Source organism: Lactuca saligna, chromosome 5 (assembly GCF_052625555.1).
Source record: "Lactuca saligna cultivar CGN05327 chromosome 5, ASM5262555v1, whole genome shotgun sequence".
NCBI lineage: Eukaryota > Viridiplantae > Streptophyta > Magnoliopsida > Asterales > Asteraceae > Lactuca > Lactuca saligna.
In genome coordinates this window covers 74,076,104-74,098,828 of record NC_136421.1, presented here as the reverse complement: position 1 = coordinate 74,098,828, position 22,725 = coordinate 74,076,104, and positions in this window count along the sequence as shown.

Here is a 22,725-nt window from a genome sequence, read left to right as displayed (position 1 = left end):
CAAAAAAAACAAATTTGCAAACCAAGACTGAAATTAAAGAGAATCACTTTTAACCAACCCTCCATCTTGGAATGTTGGACATTCATGATATGTAGTTTTCTGTATGAACTATAGAGATTGATGCTACTGACATTTAAAGGCTTAGTAAAAAAAATGTATATTCTATGTTTTGTAAATTCAACATTTAACATTTTAGTAAGGGTTAACGTCAACAATATGACCACCGATAATTTTTAATTTCCAATTTAAATCATTCAACTTCTAATTATACATCAATAAGCTTTCTTTTTATGTTTCAATACATAAGTGAAGTAATTTTCAATCTAGTAAAATGGTATAAATCTTCTGTGGCATCCAACATAACAAAATTTGTTCATTTATGTTTATAGGGACACTGACAATGCATCCATGGAGGCATGGAGCAAGTCTCGATAAATTTGGTCATGTTGTATACCATCTTAACTGCCATATTGTATGGAAAGTCGGTTTACCTTGTTGAAGTCCAATAGTCCATTCTAATGGTGTAATAAAAAATGAAAACAAAAGTTTATTGGTGTATTAAATACAATTATAAGTTTTTTTTTTTTTTTTTTTGAACCGGCAAACCTAATCTACTCCTAAGCTAACAACACCTATTCCACCTATGTCCACGACGGGACTTGAACCCTCGACCTCAAAAAGGGAGGGCACCAACTGATACCGCTGGGCTACAAGCCCTTTAAAATACAATTATAAGTGATCTACTAATTAGCAAATTGAGTATAATTGATGATTATTTTATAACATTACCCTTTTAGTAAGTACTTATGAAATCTTATCCCTTAAGCTTGAGGGTGTGGTGCGGTTCCAGGGAGTGCGGTTTTGCCACATAAGCAGTAAGCAGCGAACACCGCCCCCTGTGGTAAAAATGACGTGGCGCTTAGGTGGTAACGAAGGGAGTGTGGTTTCGGTGGCACCACACCCTCCAACCTTATAAAATAAGGTGAAGAGTATTTATGTAACACATGAACTATTGTACAACAAAAGTTTAACAATTAATTAATTAAAGGGAAATTGAGTAATCTAACCGTTACAAATAATCTTTTTGACAAAAATAACCCAAATATTATTTTTATAAAGTAACCACATTCTCCGGGGCATATTGTTCTGGAGAGATCTCCGGACCACAATGTTCCGGAAAGATCTCTGGAATTCCGGAGTACGATTCTGGACCATGGTTCCGGAAACATTTGAAAACAAAAGATTCTTCTTTAATTTACAATGTGACACTCATATAAATCAAAAAATAGTTAAAAACAATTAAAAAAATCATTAACCTACACCACTCACCACCCACGACCACTACCTACCACCCATCACCACCAACCACCACTACCAACCACCCATCACCACCACCAAGCCCACCACCATCACACACCGTCACTACCATCACCAACTACCCACCACCACCCACCCATCACTAGGACATGCCTACACTACCTATCACCACCGCCCCACCCATCACCCAACAAAACCATTACCACCACCACCCAATACCACCACCCACCTCAACCACCAACCACCACTACTCACCACCATTACCAACACCCGTCACTACCACCAAACACCAACATCACCACCCACCCACCATCATCCATCACCACCACTCGCCTCCACCACCCATCACCCACTAAAACCACAACCACTACCACCCATCATCATTACCACCCACCACTACCCTCTCCACCAACCACCACCCACCCCTCATCATCACTAACCACCACCATCCACCACCATTACCAGTACTTGCCACTACCACCTACTAACACCACTACCCACCCACCACCATCTATCGCCACCACCCGCCTCTATCACAAATTACCACCACTTGCCCCCACCACCAACACTACCCATCTCCCACCAAAACCATCACCACCACCAACTACCTCTTTCACTCATCACCACTACCCACCACAAGCACCGACCCACCACACATCACCACCACCAATCACCACCGCCCGTCACCACCATCACCACCACCAACTACCACCTACCCACATAATCACAACCTACACATATCATCACCACCTACCACCATCAATAGTCACCAACTACCTCCACCAAACATCACCACACGCCACCACCACTTGTGATCACCCACCCATCAACACCACCACCACCTGTCATAACCACCACTGCCACTACTATACACCACCCTTCACCACTCACAACCACTATAAATCAACTATCACCCACGGCCCCCATCACTCTTAACCACCCGTCACTACTACCTACCACCCTCCGCCACCTCCACCACCACCACAACCCACCACGCACTACTACTCATCTCCACCATACGACCACCACCTACTACCTACAACCACCAACACAATATGTGATTAAATGCATATAATGATATAAATCGTGTGTGATTATATGTATTTAAGCACATAAATCACATGTAGTTAAATACATATAATCACATATGGTTATATGTAGCTAATTACATATGATTTATATAAACAAGTTTTGTTTTCAAGTTTTCCTTTTAATAATTTTTCTCATGTACTTAATCATATCAGATTGTATTTATTTAATCACTTATGATTAATATGAACAAAGATTTGTTTTCACATTTTTAATTTAATGGTTGTTCTCTTGAATATAATCACATATGATTATATGTATCCGATCACATATGATTTATATAGACAATCTTCTTTTATGTGCATATAAATCTTAGGTGATTAGATATATATCACATGTTATTAAATGTATTAGTCAGTGTTCTAAAAGGCGCGCTATGGCGTGAGGTGTGGCTTCGCCGTTACGAAAAGCTTCATAACGTTGTTGTTAGGCGTGGCACATGACAAGACATGATATGGCGCGCCATGGCGCGTGTTTTTTCGTTTGAGACACAATTTTTTGCTCTTTGTTATGTCTTTACAAATCGGAGATATAAGTATTGTGGTTTTTGTTAACTTTTTGTTATTAGTTATTGATCTAACACTTCTAAAAAGTAGTTATATTTAATATAAATTTATATTTATGTGGTAATATAATTTTAAATTAATACAAAATCGCCGCCTTACATCACGCCTTGAAAAACACCATGGCTCGCCATGGCTCGTTAAGCTTGAGGCTTAGCCTTGCCGCCACGCCACGCCTCACTTCATTTAGAACCTTGGTATTAATCACATGTGAGTATATGTATCTAAAAAATATTATTTAAATAGACAATATTCATTTGCAAATTTTCGATTCAATAATTTTCTCATGTATTTAAGTACATGCGATTATATGTATCTAATTACATATGATTACTATGGACAAAGAACAACTTTTGAATCAAGAACACAAAAACAAATCTTGCGCTCATAAATCTTATGCGGTTTGATACATATAATCACATGTGATTAAATACACGAGGACAAACATTGAATCGAAAACGTAAAACAAATATTGTCTACATAAATAATATGTGATTAGATACATAAATCTAATCACATGTGATTAAATAATGAAAACAACTATTTAATCGAGAAAGCAAAAATGAATATTTTCTTTATAAATCATATGTTATTAAATACATATAATCACATGTGATTATATGTATCATATATAGACAATATTTGTTTTCATGTTTTCGATTCAATAATTTTTCTCATGTATTTAATCACATGTGATTATGTGTATGTTATCACATATGATTAATATGGACAAATAGTAACTTTTGAATCTAGTATACAAAAACAAATTGTGTATATATAAACCACATGTCATAAAATACCACCACCACATACTACATGCAACCATATGTGATTAAATGCATATAATCACATAAATCATGTGTGATTATATGTATTTAATCACAAAAATTACATTTGATTAAATACATATAATCACATATGATTATATGTATTTAATAACATATAATATATACAAACAAGATCATGATTATTAGGGGTGTTCATGAATGGTTAAGCGAACTGAAAACATATTTTGAAAGGTTAACTGATAATATTGGTTCTTTCGTTTCTTGAACCTAAACCTAAACCGAAAAATTAGATTAACCGGTATTTGGTTAACCAATTTTTTGGTTTGGTGTAACATCCCAAAAATACGGGCCAAATTTCATTTTTAATTAAGCGATTTGCAAAACGTTTGTAACAAAATATCATATGATTATAACATTTAATAAAACATGTCTCGTGACCGTAAACCAAAAAGTAAACATAATAATGTTAGAGTACAAATCCCAGAATGACTCATAGTACGGAAAACAAAGAGCGTGTGTGTGATGATCCGCTACCGCGCCTGCTCCTTCCCCTTGACTGAAGAGGTACCTGAAACAACAATTGTAAACCGTAAGCACGGAGCTTAGTGATTTCCTCCACTGTACCACATACCATATATTCACATAGCATACATACTGCTAGGCAATTCTGGGGTGCCCGACCTACCCGGTACGGCCATTCTGGGGTGTCGACCTACCCGTGCGGCCATTCTGGGATGCCGTCCTGCCTATGTCAAGCCATTCGAGGGTGCTGGCTACCCATGTCAAGCCGTTCTGGGGTGCTGACTACCCTTCGGTCCTAACGACCGAACCTCGAGGACTGCTCCCCTCCTACTACCACTAACACATATAACAGATCATACTAGCATATAAACATATCATCACATACTGTCAGACATAGCTGGAGTGCCTGACCTACCCTTCGGTCCTAACGACCGAACTCTACTACTATCACATATAACATATCATGTCAGCACATAACATATCAGGTAGTAGAAAACCTAGATGATATCACAAAGACAATCATCTAACATACAACTCCTACTGGTGGGCCGGCATTGTGGTTGTAGGCCCACCGCTACTGGAAGGTACTCACCTCAAAGTAGCTGCTGATTTGAGCGGGAACTGACTGTCTACTGCTGCTGATGCTGTTCCGGAAGTCCTCCAGCTATGATTCCCACAAAACGCTCAGTCAAACACTGCTAGCTATACTTAGGGTAAAATGACCATTTTACCCTTGATCAGGTCAAAGTCCAAGTCAAAGTCAACTTCCAGTTGACCCGACTCGCCAAGTTAGCTTGCCAACTCGTCGAGTCCCTACCCATTCGATTGTCCTTAATCCCGTCTCTACTCGTCGAGTTAGGCATTGACTCGACGAGTTCTCCTTCTAACTAATGTCCAAAAGTCCTTCATCCTACTCGCCGAGTTGCATGAACAACTCGTCGAGTTCATCTTCATCCGATGAACACTCTATGCTGCGACTCGTCGAGTTGTATGAACAACTCGCCGAGTCTGCTCTTGAGGTAAGAAGATTGCCTTGGACTTGCCGAGTCAGGGCATTGACTCGCTGAGTCCCTCCATGGATCTAAGCTCTTAGGGTAGGTTTTACACGTAAAGTTTCCAACTTTACGTGTATACATGCATAGGATGGGGATTTAAGGCTTAATAAAGTCTAAAATGGTAGATCTAGGATATTCAAGCAATTTACTTCCATAAAGGTCGTGGATCTAAGCTTCTGGAGCTCAAACATGCCTAGATCTAGAGGTTAATCAACTCATTACAATCCCTAATCCATAATCAGGCTTGGAAATGGTTCAAGAAGGACTTTAATGGTGCTCTAAGGGACTTTAAGCATAGAAACAGAAGGAAACTGAGTTATACCTCAATGAATCTCTGAAATAGCACCAAGATATCTGGCCTCCTTCTTGTGACATCCCCATTTTCACGGCCAGAAAAGACCGATTTTGTTTATGCTTTATAAAAATCAAAGTACTTCATTTCATAAAAAGGTTGCGGAATTTGTTCCCAGAAAAAACACAATAAATACGTATCAAAACATTTTCAAAGAAACGTACTTTATTCATTTTAAAATGTTTGGGATGTCATCGTCAATACAGAAACATAAGCATAAACGGAACTTACATTTATTTACACTAGTGATCTACATCTCTTTAATCCCTCAGTGTAATGTGCCTTCGTATCAACACCTATGATATAAATAAACTGAGTGGGTCAGGTTGGGAAACGTGGTGAGTACATAGGGTTTTCAACCCACAATATTATAATTATTATGTTTAAACAATCAAAAAATCAACCCAAATACCCATCCCCATTATCTTCTTTACTCTTAAGGATTTAACCTAAGAGTCATCTATCCTGCATTCGTTTATTCTGAAGTCCATTACTTCCAGGGTTATAGGACTGTCACTAAGTCCATAGTTGCCAATGTTCATTCATAAAGCACTAATTCCATAGCTGCTATAGTCTATTCATCGGGTACTAAATCCATAGCTACCAGTGTTTATCTAATAGGTACTAAGTCCATAGCTACCAATTCCCAACAGGTACTAAATCCGTAGCTACCGGTGTTTATCCAATAGGCACTAAGTCCATAGCTGCCGATGTTTATTAGGCACTAAGTCCATAGCTGCCAATGTTTACTCACATCATCTTTTTGTTGGATAAGGTGTCTAAGTCCATAACTTATTTGGTATATACTTGACCCAACCCGGCATGGTCCATTTGGGTTGCATTTCATCCAAACTATTTATGGATAATTTTATGAGAGTTATACACATATGATTATTAATATATTATAAGTTATAATATATTAATATGAAGTCATGTTATTTAATTAGTCTTAGTCTTAAATTAATTATGAATTAATTTATAGATTAAAAGGAAGACTAATTAGATTGTGGGCTATTGGTTTTATATGGTGTGGGCTAACACTCATTTGTTAATGGGCTAGGCTTGTATGGAAGTCCATGGATGATCCATAGAGCTTTTAACCCATGGATCCTTGGAAAAGGAAAGGTCATGGGTTATTAGGGTTTCACCCTAACCATGCACACTATATAAGCATGCTTATGTTGCATGAAATAGCCACTAGTGTGTGTGTTTGTGTGTGGTCGAAATTATTGTGTGTATACAATCTCTCAAAGTTTTCCAAGAGTTTGTGGTAATTTGTGATTCCATTTGAGGCATTCAGACTATTGGTGCTTGGCCCTCAAACTCCTTAAGAATCAAAATCATCAAAAGGTATGTAATCTCATCTAATTCTTTTATGTTTAAAAGTACCCCCTGCCATGTTAGATAGGTTATGAACCTTGGAAAATTATTATTTTGCATGTATTTAGACAAAAATAGATCCAAGGTTTATTAGGGTTGCATGCACACTTAGGAAGTGTTAGATTGCTCAAAACCCAACAGTGGTATCAGAGCCTAGGCTTGCTTGTTTGATACTTGATGCAAAATAGTGAAAAAAGTCGAAATTTTTGTTGTCTGCATGATGGACTCTCCGAGTCCGTGGGGGGACTCGCCGAGTCCATGGAAAAATTCATCCTACTCGCCGAGTAGGTTCGTGTACTCGGCGAGTAGAAGGTTCAGAATGCAGATTTTCGACTTTTGCTGCTGGAAATGGACTAGAAACTTTACCCTAAACTGTTTTGGTGTTTTAAAACTTATTTTAATTGGTTGTAATGGTTGTTCTAATCCATTTAAAATAGCATATATCAAAATTTCATGTTTTGTATGTGTTCATATAATTATTGAAACTTTGATAATCTTGTTCATGTTCTTATGAATTTAGAAGATGATAGGAATTATTTGCTGAATTGTTTAGGATTAATTCTTGATCATTTATGTGTTTTAATGGAGTCCATAATTTGTCCTCAAGTTATGGATATCCAAAGGTCACTTTTCTTTAACACACATTAAAAACACATAAGTTACATAAAATGAAGAGTCTTCATTTTATGAACCTTTAATTCATAAGTTATGAAATGAAAAGTTTTGAAGAGTTACAAAACTTGTCCTCAAGTTTTGGAATTTGGAAAAGTTTCACACACTTTAATAAACTTTAATTCCAACACTGATAGTTTTAAAAGTTAAAATTCAACACTTATACTATTTATAACACTAATGGTTAATTATTATATATATATATATATATATATATATATATATATATGTATAAGAACAAGTCGTTTTACCGTTAGTAGGCCTCATTCACGAAGCCGACCTATAAGGTGGGTATAAGGTTGTTGCCTATAAAATGGCGACTTAATGGGTGTATACTCTCACCCACCGCTTGCTTGACTGGTGGTGGGTCGTTAGCCGAACCAGTAAGATAAAGACTTATAAATTCTTATTAAGTATGATGAACATTATAAAGTAACTTAATCTTTTATTTAATTCCCAATCTTAGTTACTTTAGGAAAAATGTGAACATGGTGCTAATCCATGGAATTCACACTTTGTACCTTACCAAGTCGTTGGTGGAGCATGTGTGGTAACCGGCACACTAACTTGAACTAGTAAGGATCACGAAGGGTGACTTAATGTTTGTTATAGATCAATGGAGCGTGTGTGGTTAACCGGCACATTCATTAGGTGATAATATTAAGGGTACGAAGTGAATTGGCATGGTTATTCACGCCTTGTTTTGTGATCCTCGGCATCCCAGTCACAAAACTTGAAGGGCACAATCGAGATTGAAACATGCCATTGCAAAGTTCAATGAATCTCAAAAGAATCTAGGAATTTCAAATCCAATTAAAACCTAATAAATCATTTCGTTTTCGTCGTGGAAATTGGTGAATCGTCATTCACCTACCTTTCAAATATATTATTACTTAGATTACGGAATCCCACTTCTAAGTATAATATATTGTGATTGGATCCTAGCCTTAATATTAATTTTGGGTGTCTTATTAAGGACTCTATATATCTAATCTAAACTTGATTTCTTCTTTCAGATGTCTTCCAACACTAATGCTTCGGGCTCTAACCTAACTGGTTCTTTCTCTCTCATGAATCTTTGTGGGAGAGTCATTTTTGATGGTTCCAACTTCATGGACTGGATAATGAACATCAGGATGGTAACTCGTTATGAGGACAAGGAATATGTCCTCGATAAGGAGTTAAAAGAGCTTGATGAATCTAATACTACTCCTGAGGAGATCGCTGAATTCAGGACACATAAAAGAGATGCTACTAAGGTGGCATGCATCATGATGGCCACGATGACAGCGGAGCTCTAAAAGTCCTATGAGGACTTCTACCCTTTTGAGATGCACCAAGACCTGATGGAAAGGTACCATCAGAGTGCTCTTCAAGAGCGGTATGAAATAATCTCCTCCATAATAACAACCCGCATGAAGGACGGTGAATCCGTCACGGCCCACATGCAAAAGATGCAAAGGTATGTGGACCGTTTGCTGAAGCTGAATGTGAACTTCCCTGAGGAGTTGCAATTGACATCATTTTGCACTCCTTACCTTCTTGTTATGACCATTTTCGTATGACATATCATATGAACAAGGAGGAAGTTACCCTTAGCAAGCTTCAAGGACTCTTGAAGACCGCTGAAACCGGTCTTAAGGGCAAGTCGGTTGTTACCTCTACTACTCCTACTCCAACATCTACCCCTGTTTTGGCTATCGGGCAAGGCAAAGGGAAAAAGAGGAAGCGCCCTTCGAAGGGTACCAAGGGAAAGTCTCTTGAAGGCTCCTCATCAAGGACCAAGAGCGGTTCTGTCACTCCTTCTGCCATTCCCAAGGATGTTGATTGCTACTATTGCCAGGACAAGGGGCACTGGAAGTGAAACTGCCCTAAATACTTGCCGGATCTGAAGGATGGGAAAATGAAACCCACCCATGCAGGTATTTACACAATATTGTCTAATAACTCACCATATTCTAACTCTTAGGTGCTTGATACAGGATGTGGTATTCATATATGTTCTGATTTGCAGGGCCTAAGAAGAAGTGAGGATGTGGAGCACAGGAAGATAAACTTGATCATGGGGAATTGGAAGGCTTCACCTGTTTCCAAGATTGGAGTTTATACTTTGTTGCTAAATAATGGGTTAAAATTAGATTTGAATAAATGTGTGTACTCGTCTGAAATGGCGAGGAATATTATTTCCTTTCATGCTTTGTACAAACAAGGTTTTACCTTTTCGTTTGATAATGAATGTGGTGGTATTAATGCTTTCTTTAATAACGTGTTTTATTTTAAAGCATTACCTTGTGATGGTGTGTATGAAACTGTGTCGATTGTAGACAACTTAGGAAATAATGTGTTGTATATTGATTCTTCTACTAGCCTAGATAAGGCATCATTGTGGCATTGTTGTCTTGGACATGTAAACAAGAAACGCATAGGCCAACTCCAAAAGAGTGAAGTCTTGGAGTCATTCGACCTTAAATCGGATGATAGTTGTGAATCTTGTCTACTTGGAAAAATGACAAAATCACCCTTCATTGGAACTTGTGAAAGGGGTGAGGGTTTGTTGGACCTAATACATACTGATGTATGTGGACCATTCAAAACCGCCACAAGGGATGCTAATCGGTATTATGTGACTTTTATTGATGATTTTAGTAGATATGGGTATATCTACTTAATCAAACATAAGTCAGAAACCTTTGAAAGGTTTAAGGAATTCAAAGAGGAAGTAGAAAATCAATTGGGCAGGAACATTAAGATGCTTCGATCCGATCGAGGTGGTGAGTATCTTAGTACCGAGTTCCTTGACTATCTTAAGGAGTGTGGGATTGTCTCACAATTGATTCCTCCCAGGACACCACAGCTAAATGGTGTAGCTGAGAGGCGTAATCGAACCTTGTTAGACATGGTTCGCTCTATGATGAGTCGAGCTTCGCTACCAATCTCTTTTTGGGGGGTATGCCTTAGAGACTGCCGCCCATATCCTTAATCTAGTCCCTACAAAGAAGGTTACCAAAACACCTCATGAGATGTGGACTGGGAAGGTTCCCAATTTGGACCACATCAAAATTTGGGGTTGCGAAGCTTTCGTGAGGCGTGAAACTCATGATAAGCTTGAACCCCGAAGTGAAAGGTGTATTTTCATCGGCTACCCACAGAATCCTTCGGTTACCTCTTCTACAGACCCAGTTAGAATGTGGTCTTTGTAGCAAGAAGAGGGGTCTTTCGTGAGAGAGAATTTATAAGCCAAGGAGACAGTGGGAGGCAAATTGATCTTGAAGAAATCCAAGAATCAATTGGTGAAGGAACCTCAGACACTAGCAATCAACTTGAGGAGGAAACTCCTGTTGAGCCAGCTGACGAGTCTGTACCTCTGAGGCGTTCCACACGGGTTAGGAACACACCTGCGTTTTATTATGGCTTTCATATTACTACGGAAGGTGATACATTTATTAGTGATAGTACACTGGTAAATTTGGATGAACCTAGCAGTGTTAAGGAAGCCATGGTAGGCCCGGAGTCTGCTAAATGGAAGGAGGCTATGGACAGCGAGATACAGTCCCTGTATGACAATCAAGTTTGGAACTTGGTTGACAATGTACCAAGCCGTAAAACAGTCGGGTGCAAATGGATCTTCAAGAAGAAGACCGACATGGAAGGAAAAGTGCATACTTATAAGGCTCGACTGGTTGCGAAGGGTTTTACTCAGACTCGGGGTATTGATTATGATGAAACCTTCTCGCCGGTAGCAAAGATTAAGTCTATTAGGGTTATGCTAGCCATTGCTGCATTTCATGATTATGAAATATGGAAAATGGATGTCAAAACCGCTTTTATTAATGGAAAGTTGGCTGAGGATGTGTACATGAATCAGCTAGAGGGTTTTGTCAGTGCAGAGTACCCTAATAGAGTATGCAAGCTTGAGAAATCCATTTATGGATTAAAACAAGCATCTCGTAGCTGGAATCTTTGTTTCGATGAGAAGGTCAAAGAGTTTGGCTTCTCGAGAAGTGAAGATGAGTCTTGCGTGTATGTCAGAGCTAGTGGGAGTATAGTTAGCTTCTTGGTACTGTATGTGGATGACATACTACTTATAGGAAATGACATCCCAACCTTGCAGGAGGTTAAGTCCTGGCTTGGGAAATGTTTTGCTATGAAGGACCTAGGGGAAGCTGCCTATATCCTAGGGATAAGGGTATTAAGAGAAAGGAGTAAAAGACTAACTAGACTTAGTCAGAGTACCTACTTGGATAAGGTGTTGAAAAGGTTCAACATGCAGAATTCCAAGAAAGGAGATTTACTGATCCAAAGCAATACCAAGCTGAGTAAGACTCAGAGTCCGAGTACAGAGGCAGAGATAGCTGAGATGAGCCAATTATCGTATGCTTTCGTTGTTGGCTCGATCATGTATGCTATGACTTGTACCCGCCCTAATGTGGCCTTTTCTTTGAGCATGGTCAGCAGGTATCAGGGGAACCCTGGAAAAGATCATTGGACAGCGGTAAAGAACATTCTCAAGTACCTGCAGAGGACTAAGGATTGGATCCTTACCCTTGGTGGGAGTGATGACATGAGAGTATTAGGGTATAGTGATGCTAGTTTTCAGACTGATAGGGATAACTTTCGCTCTCAGTCGGGCTGGGTCTTTACCTTAAATGGAGGGGCAATCTCTTGGAAGAGTTCCAAGCAGGAGACAGTGGCTGATTCGACTTGTGAATCAGAGTATATAGCAGCGAGTGAAGCAGCGAAGGAGGTGATATGGCTGAAGAACTTCATCGGAGACCTTGGAGTTGTGCCAACTATTAAGGAGCCTATGAAAATTTTCTGTGACAACAATAGTGCGGTTGCTTTAGCTAAAGAACCGAGAGATCATGGAAGATCCCGACACATTGACAGAAAATATCACTTCATAAGACACAAGATAGAAGAAGGACTCCTCGTGGCAAAGATGATATTGTCAGATGAGAACCCTGTGGATCCCCTTACAAAGGGACTGACGAGGGCTAAGCATTTTTAGCGTGCGAGGCGCATCGGGCTGAGGGATGATATTAGTTTTACAGATTAGATAGATTCTTTGAAACTTGTAAAATGTAATCGACATTTGATGATGAATAAAATTGTGATTTATTTATGAGTAAGGAGTTGCTATCATTGTCAATTATTTACAATTATTTCATCTTTGCATGTTTTGACTTCCAGAATAATTAATTTATTCAAACTTCCACAATCGGTCATACGTCGGAAGTAGGTATGAATCAAGATTGTCATGAATTAGGTTTGTAGATGGCTAAGGGTGTTTAGACATGGCAATGGTTGCTACAACGTTCATGAGTACTCATAAGTTATGAGTATTGGAATAAACCCACGCTCACTTGTATCACTTCATGGAATTTATCTCGAGTGATCGTGAGACGGTAATATCATATAAGTCTTCAAACCTAGAGATATGAGTTGTTACCTATGAGTTGGTTGTGCATTGATTGCACGTAAACGCATCAGTAACTTGATGTTAAAAAACGTGCCTTTGTGTACAATTCAACAAGTAGTAGAACAAGTACATGAGTCGAAGTTTATCTATTCCTTCTAGAAATAGAAGCGATATCTGGGCCCCTCGATGATTTTGTGTTGACCCATGTACCGGGCCCGGTTAGAACTAAATTGATGTGTTCAGTTGAGTTCTTTGTCAAACAAATCGGAAATCGAGAAACAACTGCCAGTCAATAAGCAAGACATACTTCCATGTGTTTGTCCGGCATATATCATGAGAACAGAGGATTGTATGATCACTTATCTTAAAATGGCGCTTCATAGTTCAATAGAGTTTTCGAGAGCTATGATTGTTGGTTGGTTCCTGAAGTAGTATAGGCAAATACAGTTATTAGACTTATCCAAGTGGGAGTCTGTTGGATAAGATGTCTAAGTCCATAACTTATTTGGTATATACTTGACCCGACCCGGCATGGTCCATTTGGGTTGCATTTCATCCAAACTATGTATGGATAATTTTATGAGAGTTATACACATATGATTATTAATATATTATAAGTTATAATATATTAATATGAAGTCATGTTATTTAATTAGTCTTAGTCTTAAATTAATTATGAATTAATTTAGAGATTAAAAGGAAGACTAATTAGATTGTGGGCTATTGGTTTTATATGGTGTGGGCTAACACTCATTTGTTAATGGGCTAGGCTTGTATGGAAGTCCATGGATGATCCATGGAGCTTTTAACCCATGGATCCTTGGAAAAGGAAAGGTTATGGGTTATTAGGGTTTCACCCTAACCATGCCCACTATATAAGTATGCTTATGTTGCATGAAATAGCCACTAGTGTGTGTGTGTGTTTGTGTGTGGCCAAAATTATTGTGTGTATACACTCTCTCAAAGTTTTCCAAGAGTTTGTGGTGATTTGTGATTCCATTTGAGGCATTCACACTATTGGTGCTTGGCCCTCAAACTCCTTAAGAATCAAACTCATCAAAAAGTATGTAATCTCATCTAATTCTTTTATGTTTAAAAGTACCCCATGCCATGTTAGATAGGTTATGAACCTTGGAAAATTATTATTTTGCATGTATTTCGACAAAACATAGATCCAAGGTTTATTAGGGTTTCATGCACACTTAGGAAGTGTTTGCTCAAAACCCAACACTTTTATCTCTTATTGTTCACCTACCCATGTCATACCCAACATATTCATGTATATAAAATACGTATACAGTTTAAATCCTTTAAAACATGCATAAAAACGTTCATCCATCATAGACAGCAAGTATTCAAATAATATGCACACTTAGCATGTAATTTATATAAAATACTTCATATCTATGTGTAAGATTAAAGTAACTATGCACTCACTTGATTAGGTGGTGACTCGGTACTTGAACATCACTTCGTTATCTCAAAACAATTTTTCCTTGACCAAAACCTTGTATTAATGCCACTAGAGTTTAGTTTTAACGTTAATCGCGACTAATTAATAGTCTAGCTATTATTACTATTATATAAGTGTTAAATAACACTCAATATAACTCATAATAATAGCCAAATAATTATTTTAAGGTCCTAATAATGTTACTATAATTAAATAAAAGATATATTAAATATAGTATACGCGTAACTCACTTACAACGGTTTTTTATTAAAAACCGAGCTTCGCTGTAGCAACGTTTCCGAGCCAAAAGCTTTTCTTCTCGGAGCCATCGGGTGCTCCGGGGCTTTCTTCTCGTGATAGGGAGGTTCCCTAGACTTGGGAGGGGTTTAGGGAGGTTAGAGAGAGAAAAAAAGGTTTGAAGGTGTGAGGAAATTATGAAGAGGTCATCTCTAATTTATAGGAATTGTATAGTAAAGTAGTCTCCTAGCTTCATCCGTAACTTTTGCATATGAGCTCCATTTTTGTCTGTTTTTCTACCGTTGAGTTCCTATTATTGATATCTTCAACTTTCATTTAGACCTCGTTGGCTAATTCTCATTCTATCTCAGATTTACAAAACTGTATCGAATTCGCCGCGCTCGAAAAGTAGAGACTAAGCTTCGTCCATAACTTTCGCATACGAGCTCCATTTTTTCTGTCTTTTTACCGTTGAGTTCCTATTAATGAGATCTTCAACTCTCATTTAGACCTCGTTGGCTAATTCTCATTCTATCTCGGATTTACAAAACTGTTTTGAATTCGCTGTGCTCGAAAAGTAGGGACTAAGCTTCGTCCATAACTTTCGCATACGAGCTCTATTATCGAAGTTCTTTATATCCACACGTTGGTATTTACGAGTACAAAAAATTTTGTTTAGATCCTGTCGGCTTATTCTCACTCTATCTCAGATTTACAAAACTGTATCAAATTCGCAACGCTCGAAGAGTAGGGACTAAGCTTCGTCCATATCTTTCTTATACGAGCTCTATTTTTGACTGTCTTTTTATCGTTTAACTCCTATTAATGATACCTTCATTTATCATTTAGATTATTTTGGCTAAAAATCAACTGATCTAAAATTCATATTTCGGGTTGTGCACTGCTATGCTAAATCTTAGAAAACTCATAACTTCCTCACACGAAGTCAGATTTGGATGTTCTTTTTATGCACACTATCGGTTTAACATATACTACAACGAACGTTTAGATCGCTAAGGCTAAATCTCGCTCTATCGTAAATTCACTATTTACGCCTCCCGGTATCGTGTCGGTTCCATCGCGAAACTCCGATGGGTCATAACTTCTTCGTTATAAATCGGATTTTGACGCTCTTTATATGTACGGAAATCTTTTAACATATACTAAAACTTGGTTGAGATTATTTATTCTTAATAATCTTTTGTCGAAAAGTTGTTTTCGACCCCTATTGCCTCTAAATTGACTGGCCCGGATCTACGAGCGTTACAATTATCTCCCCCTGAGGATGATTACGTCCTGGAATCATCAACGAAACAGGGTTGTATAATGACTCCATACATTATCTCTTCATCCTAGGTAATAACTGTAACTTCTATGTTGCTTCGAACGAGTATCTAACTCTTGGACTCCTTGAATGCAGGCAGTGCTCAGTCTTGCACCTGCTCGTTAGACTTGCAATCATGACCTTCGTGTCACAATCTCAATCCTCATTGGGTACGAACTTAAGATAAGTTCTTTTATTACTATAATGGACTGATGTGTCATATTCTAATGACCTATCATCGTATGTTGCAACGCTTAGAATCAGGTCTCTTAGAGTTAAATTCCAGAACAGACTACCTTCCTTCATGTTCAAATGGGATATAATCACATCTTAAAAGGTAGCATTTCTAGCTACAAGCAGCTATCACGATACCTCTACTGATCGCTTTGATTATCTTTTATTTCAATCTTTCGGCTTAAGTCAGATGCTACATCGAACTAGGTTCTCTGAACTACGTAAAATACTCATCGTAGTCGGACTCAATTTAATATGACCACTAGGGTCGGAATAACAATCATCTGCTTAGTCATTACCGAATGATGGTAACGACATACTTGAATAAAACGAAATCGATTCCTAGTTTCTTGGTAACCTTGTGACTTTCCCTGATCCAAGCGTGAATCCTGTGCTTCCGGTAGTATAGGCCTCTACTACCATTCACACCTACTCATACTCGTCCCAAGTATCGTCTCGCAATTTTCCAAGTCACCATACAAGAAAATCACATAACAATTTAACACACCAGATAACAAAACGAAGATTTTATTATTTCTTGAAACTATTACATAGGTGTTCAATTTCACCCTGGACTATGCCTCTAATGGGCTACATCATACGATACTATGGCTACTGCATAACTTGATCTTCGGGTATAAAGTCCTCATCCTTGATTCCTCGCATGGTTTTCCGCTTCGTCGAGGATCATGTGAAATGCCCTTGGCCTTGGTGGCATTTCTGGTCTTGCTGCTTTATTTTTTTTCTTGGGCAGTCTCTGGACATGTGCTCCTTGCCTCCACATCTGTAGCATAATTTATCATTATGTGTGCAGTCCTTGGAATAGTGACCAGTTTTCCCACACTTGTAACAAGTCACTTCTTCGTTGCACTTCCCACAATTCTTCTTCTTGCATTTATCACACCATCTCGCTTCACCTCCATCTCCTCCTCCAAGCTTTGAGAATTTGCTTTCCTTGTTGTACCTTGAAGATCCTTCAAACTTCCGTTTCTCTCCTGCCTTATCTTTTTCTAGACCCTTTACTCTTACCTGGGCCTCTACGTTCTTAGCTGCCCTAACAGCTGTTTTCAAGGTAGTTGCCATTTTAACCTTTGGGCCAAAGTCAGTGGGAAGTCCGTTATCAAACCTATCAATCTTGTAGAGTTCAGTAGGCACCAAGTAGGGGAATAGCTTCATCCTCTCGGTGAATGCGGTGACATACTCATCAACACTCATCTTCCCTTTCTTCAGGTTCTGAAACTTGTTGTTTAGGTCTATCAGATCTATCTCCGAGCAGTACTGCATTTTCAACTGTTCCAAGAACTCTTCCCATGACATCCTTAAGGCTTCTCCTCGTGGCATCGTATCTACCAGTAGCTTCCACCAGCTCAAGACTCCAGTTTTCAGTTGTCTTACAGCGAAGACGGTCTTCTGTTTCTTGCTACAGTCGCAACTCTCAAACACCATTTCCATCTTGGACATCCAATCCATAATCTCAACATGCTTTGGGCTTCCTAAGAGACTTGGTGGTTTCGCACCCAAGAAATTCTTGTACATTCACCCATCCTTGTCGTTTCTCCTCTCCGGGCCATCTTGAGTCCCTACTTCACTCACTTGACGGTTGTAGTTCCCTTCCTCCGATTGCTCGGGAATCAGCTCGGGTTGCTCAGTGGGCATTGTAGGTTCGCCCCTATTCGACATCCTCCTCATTTATTTCCTTTGTTTAGCTAGCAGAGCCCGAATCATGGCTTGAACTCTAGCCATGGTGACTGGCTCAGGTGAAACTTCTTCTACAACAGGTATTTGCTGAACCACTGGGGGTTGGTTCCTATTCTCATTTGCATTCACATTTCTGCTATGGTTCCTTGCCATCTTGATCTATACACCGAATAAGGTAAATCTAGACCTTTACTTAGGATTGACGTTTAAAGCATCCTTATCACTCCGAAACGTTTACATGCTAGTTCTAGTATCGTAGTCATACGTTTAGAATCCTAAACACATAAGGTTTCCAGATCCGGTTGGCAACAGACCATAGATGCGAATAAATAACAGCATATAAGGCATCAAGCATTTAGCATATAAAAGCAGCATAATTCCTAAAATAAGCTAGTGCTCACACCTCACAATCATCGCTTAGCATTCTAAGTTTAAGTCTAGAAATAAATCCATTTTCCTAGTTCGCTTAAACTAATGCTCTGATACCAACTGTGACATCCCCATTTTCACGGACAGAAAAGACCGATTTTGTTTATGCTTTATAAAAATCTGAGTACTTCATTTCATAAAAAGGTTGCGGAATTTGTTCCCAGAAAAAACACGATAAATACGTTATCAAAACATTTTCAAAGAAACGTACTTTATTCAGTTTAAAATGTTTGGGATGTCATCATCAATACAGAAACATAAGCATAAACAGAACTTACATTTATTTACACTAGTGATCTACATCTCATTAATCCCTCAGTGTAATGTGACTTCGTATCAACACCTGTGATATAAATAAACTGAGTGGGTCAGGTTGGGAAACCTGGTGAGTACATAGGGTTTTCAACCCATAATTTTATAATTATTATGTTTAAACAATCAAACAATCAACCCAAATACCCATCCCCATTATCTTCTTTACTCTTAAGGATTTAACCTAAGAGTCATCTATCCTGCATTCGTTTATTCCAAAGTCCCTTACTTCCAAGGTTGTAGGACTGGTACTAAGTCCATAGCTGCCAATGTTCATTCGTAAAGCACTAATTCCATAGTTGCTATAGTCTATTCATCAGGTACTAAATCCATAACTACCAGTGTTTATCTAATAGGTACTAAGTCCATAGCTACCAATTCCCAACAGGTACTAAATCCATAGCTACCGGTGTTTGTCCAATAGGCACTAAGTCCATAGCTGCCGATGTTTATTAGGCACTAAGTCCATAGCTGCCAATGTTTACTCATATCATCTTTTATCTCTCATCGTTCATCTACCCATGTCATACCCAACATATTCGTGTATATAAAATACGTATACAGTTTAAATCCTTTAAAACATGCATAAAAACGTTCATCCAGCATAGACAACAAGTATTCAAATAATATGCACACTTAGCATGTAATTTATATAAAATACTTTATATATATGTGTAAGATGAAATTAACTATGCACTCACTTGATTAGGTGGTGACTCGGTACTTGAACAGCACTTCGTTAGCTCAAAACAATTTTCCTTGACCAAAACCTAGTATTAATACCACTAGAGTTTAGTTTTAATGTTAATCGTGACTAATTAATAGTCTAGCTATTATTACTATTATATAAGTGTTAAATAACACTCAATATAACTCATAATAATAGCCTAAATATTTATTTTAAGGTCCTAATAATGTTACTATAATTAAATAAAAGCTATATTAAATATAGTATACGCGTAACTCACTTACAGCGGGTTTTTATTAAAAATCGGGCTTCGCTGTAGCAGCGTTTCCGAGCCGAAAGCTTTTCTTCTCGGAGCCGTCGGACGCTCAGGGGCTTTCTTCTCATGATAGGGAGGTTCCCTAGACTTGGGAGGGGTTTAGGGAGGTTAGAGAAAAGTTAGAGAGAGAAAGAAAGGTTTGAAGGTGTGAGGAAAATATAAAGAGTTCATCTCTAATTTATAGGAATTGTATAGTAAAGTAGTCTCCTAGCTTCGTCCGTAAATTTTGCATATGACCTCCGTTTTTGTCTGTCTTTCTACCATTGAGTTCCTATTAATGTGATCTTCGACTTTCATTTAGACCTCGTTGGCTAATTCTCATTCTATCTCGGATTTACAAAACTGTATCGAATTCGCCGCGCTCGAAAAGTAGAGACTAAGCTTCGTCCATAAATTTCGCATACGAGCTCCATTTTTTCTGTCTTTTTACCGTTGAGTTCCTATTAATGAGATCTTCAACTCTCATTTAGACCTCGTTGGCTAATTCTCATTCTATCTCGGATTTACAAAACTGTATCGAATTCGTCGCTCTCGAAAAGTAGGGACTAAGCTTCGTCCATAACTTTCGCATACGAGCTCTATTATCGAAGTTCTTTATATCCACGCGTTGGTATTTACAAGTACTGCAAATTTCATTTAGATCCCATCGGCTTATTCTCACTCTATCTCAGATTTACAAAACTGTATCGAATTCGCAACGCTCGAAGAGTAGGGACTAAGCTTCATCCATATCTTTCTCATACGAGCTCCGTTTTTTACTTTCTTTTTATCGTTTAACTCCTATTAATGATACCTTCATTTATCATTTAGATTATTTTGGCTAAAAATTGACTGATCTAAAATTCATATTTTGGGCTGTGCATTGCTATGTTAAATCTTAGAAAAATCATAACTTCCTCACACGAAGTCAGATTTGGATGTTCTTTCTATGCACACTATCGGTTTAACATATACTACGCCTTTCGTTTAGATCGCTAAGGCTAAATCTCGCTCTATCGTAAATTCACTATTTATGCCTCCCGGTATCGTGTCGGTTCCGTCGCAAAACTTCGACGGGTCATAACTTTTTCGTTATAACTCGGATTTCGACGCTCTTTATATGTACGGAAATCTTTTAACATATGCTAAAACTTGGTTGAGATTATTTATTCTTAATAATCTTTTGTCGAAAAGTCGTTTTCGACCCCTATTGCCTCTAAATTGACTAGCCCGGATCTACGGGCGCTACACTTCTTTTCCTCTTGATCTACTCTCCTTCTTCTCTCAAAATCTTCAAGAAATCACACCAAAACACTTCAATCTCACAAGAAAAGGGGGTTAGGTCGATATAGGCAGTTCTGAGGGTGAAGGAGTCAGGCTTGGGGCGCATAAGGTTGGTTTAAATAGGGTGCAAACCCTTGAAATTACGGTTTCATCCAGACAGCAGGGACTCGCCGAGTCCAGAATGTGGACTCGCCGAGTCACCAACTTAAACGTGCTGAATATCCCGACTCTACTCGGCGAGTCGGGCCTACAACTTGCCGAGTCCAAGGCTAAAAATGTAAATTATTGAGATAGGTCTTACGTACCAAGAAACAGGTGCTACAAATCTCCCCCACTTATTTTAGACTTGGTCGTCGAAGTTTTCTGGTTGATCCTGAAACAGCTCGGGGTAATGTACTATGATTTCTTCCACCGGCTCCCAAGTCCACTCCGAACCCTTACGGTGCTGCCATTGCACCTTCACTAATTCCACCCTCTTGTTCCTCAGATCCTTCGACTTTCGGTCGAGGATTGCGACTGGGCGCTCAATGTAATTCAGGCTGTCATCAACCTGAATATCTTCTAACGGCACCACCGCTGAATCATCCACTAGGCACTTCCATAGCTGGGAGACATGGAAGGTGTTGTGGATCTGACTGAGTTCCCTAAAATCTCGGCCAGAAAAGACCGATTTTCATTTATGCTTTTAAAATAATTTCAGAGTAAATCCTTTTGGTTTGAAAGAGTTGCGGAATTTGTTCCCAAAAACAAAACGTGCTAAAACAACGTTTCCTAAAGCATTTCATAAAAGAAATGTATTTTCATTATATAATCAAAACTCGGGATGTCATGTTTCGATACAGACGATAAAGCATAAACGATAACATTACAAGTCATTCAACAAATATATACATATACAGACTTGTAAACAAAACAACTTGATGGTTCATCCATCTTATGCCCTTGCGCCACTTCCTGTAATACAAATAAAACTGACTGGGTCAGGCTTGGGAGCCTGGTGAGCATATAGGGTTTTCAACCCACAATAAATAATTAAATTAATTTTCATCAACCAACAATAACCCAATTACCCATTCCCGTTATTCTCACTTTATGTCCCTAAAATAACTAACACAAGGGACCTACTCTAAGAATATTTCATCGGGGCGACAACACATGCTTCGGGGGTTCCTCAGCAATATAAGTCAAATAAGGAAACCATGAGGGGGATGGAGTATAGCGAATGAACACCCAAGTCAATTAACACCTACAGGTGGCAAACCTGCTATCGTTCCACAAGACTGTCTAAAAAAGTCTGTGGTCGTTATGTAAACTCCGCTAGATGACTGGATCAAAACAACATCGAGACTTCTCATCTGTTTATCACACAACTATCTACCCATGTTCTACCCGATATATTAGTAGATAAAAATATATATTTTTATACATAGTTTAAAACCTGTATAGCATTCTCATTCACTACATATTCCAAAACAACAGATGAGGCACACACACATAACACGTATCTCATAGAGAATAAATCATATCTATGAGATAGAAGAAAGTGAATATACATTCACACATATAACACAAATTATACACATAACACGTATTTTGTATAAAATACTTCATAAT